Source organism: Rhinolophus ferrumequinum, chromosome 9 (assembly GCF_004115265.2).
Source record: "Rhinolophus ferrumequinum isolate MPI-CBG mRhiFer1 chromosome 9, mRhiFer1_v1.p, whole genome shotgun sequence".
NCBI classification, from domain to species: domain Eukaryota; kingdom Metazoa; phylum Chordata; class Mammalia; order Chiroptera; family Rhinolophidae; genus Rhinolophus; species Rhinolophus ferrumequinum.
Genome location: NC_046292.1, coordinates 29,575,385 through 29,581,384, shown reverse-complemented (window position 1 = coordinate 29,581,384; position 6,000 = coordinate 29,575,385). Strand labels below are relative to the sequence as shown.

The window sequence follows — 6,000 nt, the reverse complement described above, 5'->3', positions numbered from 1 at the left end:
GAACTAATATACTGTAAGTGGGAGATGAGGAAGTGGGGGTAAAAATGTTTAGGCCATCCTTGTAAAAATCTTGGATGAGAAGGGCGGGGAAACTTCAGAGTAGCTGGAAGGGGTACAATGTCAAGGGAGTTAGGCTTTTTTTGATAGTTTGATTTTTTTTTAAATGGAGATATAATTCACATACCACAAAATTCACTCTTTGAAAGTATATTATTCAGTGGCTTTTAGTATATTGACAAAGCTGTGCACTTAGTTATCACTTCTGTCTAATTCCAGAATATTTTCATCACTCCCCAAAAAGAAATCCCAGGCCCATTAGCACTCACTCCCCAGTTTCCTGTTCCCCCAGCCCTGGCAACCACTAATCTACTTTTCGTCTCTGGATTTGCCTATTCTGGACATTTCATATAAATGGACTCATACACTATGTGGTTTTTCGTGTCTGGCTTCTTTCACTTGGGTTTCAACGTTCATCCATATTAGAGCATATAGCAGTACTTTACATTTTTATTTTTTTGTTACTGCCCAATAGTATCCTATTGTATAGATAAACCATAATTTGTTTATCCATTCATCAAACGATGAACATTCCAATTGTTTCCACGTTTTGAACATTCTGAATATGCTATGAACATTTTTGTACAAGTTTTTGTTTTTCCAGTTCCCGTGAGTATATATACCTAGGAGTGGAACTGCTGGGTCTCAGTTTGGAGAGACTTGATCTTGTTTACAAGCTGAGGGTACCGGGTACCAGTGAAGAGGGAGGGGAGGGATAGACAGAGAGTGGCATGGAAAGAGGAGGTACCAGTTGGAGAAGGGCCACTGTTTTCAGCATCACTCACTTTTTCTGTTGTTACGCCCTACCTCGTCGCACAACTTCTAGACTCTACACACGCATCACACTTGCTAACCAGAAAGCGAATCCAGTGCTTTGATAAAGCACCCCTAGGTCCGTCGCAGTTGCGTCCAAGCCCATGGCTCAATTTCTGTTGCAGTTCATAGTTTCGGGGTCTCCTCTGGTTAGAGCCTTTCCCATTCCGGTTTGATTTTTCTCCCATAGATTCGTTCACAGGTGAATAAACACAATTCACTGTGGAGTTTGAGTCTAATTCCTGGTTCTTCAGGTCATCCCGGCTCCCAACCGGCCGGGATAAGGACGGATGCCTGGTACCCGCGGTCCCACACCAAGCACGCCAACACTCAACGTTGCCCGTCGCAGCTACTGCGCACGCGTTGCTCCCTTGCCAAGGAGTGGGCGGGGAGTGGGCGGAGCGGGTATCTCCAGGGCCAATCGAAAGCGAGCGCCCCCGCCCTCCCGGCCGGTGGACCTAGCTTGACCCCGGCGGTGGGCGGAGGAGGCGGGGCCAGCCGCGCGGCCGCGGAGGGGGCGGGGCCCGGAGCCTGGAGGCGGAGCCTGGGGCTGTCAGTCCCGGGCCCGCCGCCGCTGCCGCCGCGGTTCCTTACATGCTGTGGCCCGGGTGGCTGCCAACGCTGCCGCCCGCTGCCCGCCGCCCTGGCATCCCGAGGCGCCTCCCGCCGTGCTGGCCCGGAGCTCAGGTAAGGCTGGCCGCGCTGCCGAGACATAGCGTCCCCTCCTCGGCATCGTTCCGCCGCGCGGGCGCCCCCTCCGGGCTGTGTCAGCCCCGCGGCTCCCCTTGCCGCCCGGGGGCGGTCCCGGGGGGCGGGACGACAGTCTTCCCATCCCCCCCCATACCTCCAGGCACCGCGCATGCTGCCAGGGTCCCTGGGCCGCGCCTCCGCATCCTTGCGTGGGGCTGGTCTCGAGCCCCCCCGCCCGGGCCGATTACACAATCGTTGGGGCTGTGGGCGGGGGTCCCCTCAGGAGCCCCGGCTCCACACCTGTCTCCGCGACGCGCTCCCAGGCAAAGGGCAGCGACCCAGCGCGACAGCGGGGGCCCGGAAAGTTTCACTTTGTGGTCCGGATTTGTTGACATCCGAGAGATGCGGGGAGATGGAGGCTGAGCAGCGAGGATGCGCCGGGCGAGCAGCGTTCCCTTTGCCCCGGGGTGGCCCTGTTCCAGGTTTCCTTTCCAGAAGTCCTGCCGAGAGCCTTGCTCCGGGCCCGGAGGCTGCTGCAGGGCACCCGGGTCTCGCCGCCTCTACGTTAGCGAGCCCTGGCCTTTGAATTGCAGCACTCTGGGGATAGTTTCGCCTCCCACTCTTTCCCCTTTCCTAATTTAGCGCTGATATTTAGACCAGGTAGGCGAATTTACTTAGCATTTACCTGACACTGTATTTGTGAGGTGCTTTGCCAACCCTGATTAGTTAATTAACAAGGTGGGAAAGCAAAATAGATCCTGAAACGCATGGCTAATGGCTTTAGTCTAGCAACTCTTTAAGATCCACTGAGAGCTTCAGGCTGTTTGCGGTGAGATGCTTTTGGCCAAGGTGCTGCCGGGAGAGCTATTCAGTGTCTTCTGGTTGCCTGAGAAGACTGGTCACAATGACAAGGTTTTCTCTGCCTCAGCTTATGTTGTTTATGGAGGGTCACCAGTCTGGTGAGTTATTTGGTTTTCTTCATTTAAGTAAAGGAGGAATTAGAAGTTTTTCTGATGAAGGAGTTAAGGAAAAAAACTGAGATTGAAATAACTTTGGATACTTGTCTGCTTTACCAGGTTACCCCTCGTGTGCAGGAAATGCTGGGTCTTCCTGTTCACTCCCAATCTTCCTGGTAGGATTGTATCCAATGGGGTTGACATTACTGGTTCCTCATTTAGTCGGTAGACCTCTTGCTACTTGTGGTTGACTGCCCTGCCTAGGGACATCTTCTAAGAGTGGCCTTAATTAGCACTTTTATCTGCCCATTAAGCAAGGCAGCTTGAACTCTCTTGCAATCAGGCACTGTTGTAGTGTTGAATCTTTAATAATATCTAATTCATTTTCATAGTGCTTCTGTAATAATCTTTCTATTAGTATGCCAGTTCTGCAACACCAGTACTTTTAGTACAGAAGCAGCAATTTACTAGAAATATTATCATGGTGAAAACAATTCTCCAACAGATTTGCAGCCTGCCTTACTTAGATAATTACTGCTAGAGGCTGTTAACGTTTTTTATTCTTTGGTGCAATAGGTGTTACAATGCTTTTGATGTATGAGGTCATCCCTCCCTGGAGTGATGGTTTTAGTCACTGTGCCATTTACATATTTTTTGGACTAACATCGAGTTTTTCCCCCATGCTGATTTGTTTTTGGACAGGGTTCCAAGATAACATGATATGGTTTTGACTTGCCAGACTAAGTTTTAAGAAGGATGACATTTATTGTATTTTTTGGGGGGTAGGATTATATTAGAGCTATGATGGTGATTTTATTAACATGTGTTTCAGACACTGATTTTGGTGTTTTACAGATATTAAATTATCTAATTTTCCTAACACCCCTATAAGGAAGGTACTGTAATTATCCCATGTTTCAGATGATGAAATTGAGGCCCAGTTGCTTGACCCAGGTTAAGTAAATGACAGCCAGACTCTAGCAGAGGCAGCCTGAGTTGAGTCCAAGTGCTTAACCACTGTGCTATCCTGCCTCTGTAGATTATTCTTTCAACAGGTATTTTATTTCTACCTGCTGTCTCTGTACAGTACTGCATTCTGTACTGTAGGGAGGAGAAGAGTGCTTTACAGTGTAATAACAAACACTGGGTTGGGAGTTTTTGTTCTGGTCTTAACTCTGCTACCAGCTAATCTCCGATTTTGAGTGAGATACCTGATCTCCCTGCCTTCCATTTCCTTTTTGGTGAATTAACAGCAATCGAAGCAGATGGACTAACTAGCCTTGACCTCCTTGGGAGCTGGAGAGATGAGTCAATGCATGTAAGAATTAAATGTCTTCCTCCCTAAGGCACAGTATAAGATCAAGTGTCAAATGAGTGGGGTATGTGTGTGCTCTGTGTTACGTGTCATGAAGAAGGACCAGAAGCTATGCATTCTGTGCTACCATTGGAGTGCGATGGTGAGAGACTTCATGTCAAACACTTTGGTATTGTTTTATTCTCTTGCCACCAGCATTGTTCCTTATGTAATTAAAAAAATAAAAGACAACCCAAAAAAGAAGTCATCCCATAGAAGTGGGGTAACCCTGTACAGGTCTATACAAGGAGCATTTGTAGGGGACTGTTTGGCATGATTTTGCAGGAAGCAAGGAGTCAGATGATGGCAGGACCTGAATGGCAGACCCAAGAGTTCCCAGAATCATGGCAAGTCAAGGTTGAAAGGAAACTTTAAGGTCATTGAGTTTAACAACCTCCTCCTCGTTCTCCCTCTACCATCTCTTCAGTGGATGAATCCCCCATGCCTACTTACCTGTCCCACTCAGCGCTCATCCTGCTCATGCTGGGACACCTCCTGGACCAAGAATTTGGTGTGCTTCACAAACCTGTGCACCAAAGAAGCTGGCTGGGATTGTATCCCGTGACAGGGAGTGTGGGAAACCACAAAGGATTCTGGGCCCACCTGCCTTGTGCTGGAGACCTCAGCATCGATGTGCAACCTGGGTTAAAGGGGAAACATTAAACTAGGGAGACCAACTAGGAGACGTTGGTCAGAATCTAGGATTGAAGTGATCCAGACTGAGACAAGTGGTGGCATGGGATTGAAGAGGAAGAAATGCACCCCAGAAGACAGACTCCCCTGTACCCAGTGCCTATCCACAAGCGTCAGAGAGGAGGAACAAGTCAGCATCTCTGTGGGGTGAGGGGGGCATTGGGAAAACCACTGGGTGGAGCTGGGAGGTCTGGTGGGGTGGGGAGGAGAGACAGTTATGTATGTACGTCCTCCAGAGCTGATAATGGACTGTGGCTAATGCAAGGCCTCTGCAGACCAGAAGACAGCTTTTCTCTCTTCTCCAAAAGGGAGTGTACCATTGAAATACAGTGGGAAACTCCCTCTGCCTAATGAAGAAATGTGATAGTGTTTCCCCGGGGGTGTTGCAACCTCTTACAGCGGCTCCTTTAGCCTCGCGTTAAGCTGCTTGGTCACACTGGGAATCTGGTGTTATTTGAAGTTGTCCTACGAGGACACATTGGTGATGCTTTCTTCTGATTTTGTTGGAAAATCTTCTTTTGGGGGCTCCAGTGCAGTGACACCTGTTAAATATGCTCTGGAGAGCCAGCACACTTCATGGGAAGTGCTCAGAGACACGTAAGACGTTTTCCTCCCAATGTACATTGTGTTGTGTGGCACTTCACAGAGGGCTTGGGTTTGAAATGATTACCATTGACAGGAACCACAGGATAATTTGGAGGAAACAAATAAGATTTACGCAGAAAACTACGAAGACAGAAACTACAAAGACAGAAAAAATAGTTGAGAGTATTATAAGTTCATTTTCCTCTTGTTGTTTTATGTTTCTGGCTTCAGGTGCAACATTTGTTAAATATTCATATTTATAAATTTGTAAGTTAAAATGTTGTCTAATAATATATGTGGAAATAAACTGTATCATCTCTTTTTTTGCCAGGACAATATTGGTTTTGATTTTTCAATGTCTTTTAGGCCAGTGGTTCTCAAGCAGGGGCCATTTTGCCCCCTCGGGAACATTTGGTAATGTCTGGAGACATTGTTGGTTGTCACAATTGGGGGCAGGGTACATGCTACTGGCATCTAGTGGGTAGAGACGAGGGATGCTTCTGAACATCCTGCAATGCACAAACCAGTCCCTCCAACAAGGAATTGTTCAGTCCGAAGTTAGTAGTGTTGAGGCTGAAAAACTCCATTTTAGGTGATAAAAAATGTCTTATTAGGAACAAATTGAGGAAAAAGGAAGAGGAAGAAGAAGGAAGTACAAAGTTCTCCTTGACTCCTTGAAAGTCGTAACAACACCCTCACTTCTGACACCCAGGAGGGAGGACCCACCTAAACAAGCTGCCGGAACACAGGCATTTGTCTGCCACCCAGGAGCTATTTCAATAACTGGATTGCTCAACACAGTAGTTTGGAATAGGAAGTAGAGGCCCTCGTAGTGCGATGAGGCTGGAGGGG

General features: G+C 48.0%; 1 protein-coding gene across 5 annotated transcripts in view; it reads left to right on the top strand.

Moving 5' to 3' along the window:
• The first annotated feature begins 841 nt into the window (after positions 1–841).
• Positions 842–6,000, top strand: part of HIVEP3 (HIVEP zinc finger 3) — a 438,665-nt gene continuing 433,506 nt past the window's right edge. For all 5 annotated transcript variants that reach the window (XM_033113715.1, XM_033113713.1, XM_033113710.1 and 2 more), the window contains exon 1: positions 842–1,557. The gene's annotated coding sequence lies outside the window, so the exon portion shown is untranslated. The remainder of the gene's footprint in view (positions 1,558–6,000) is intronic.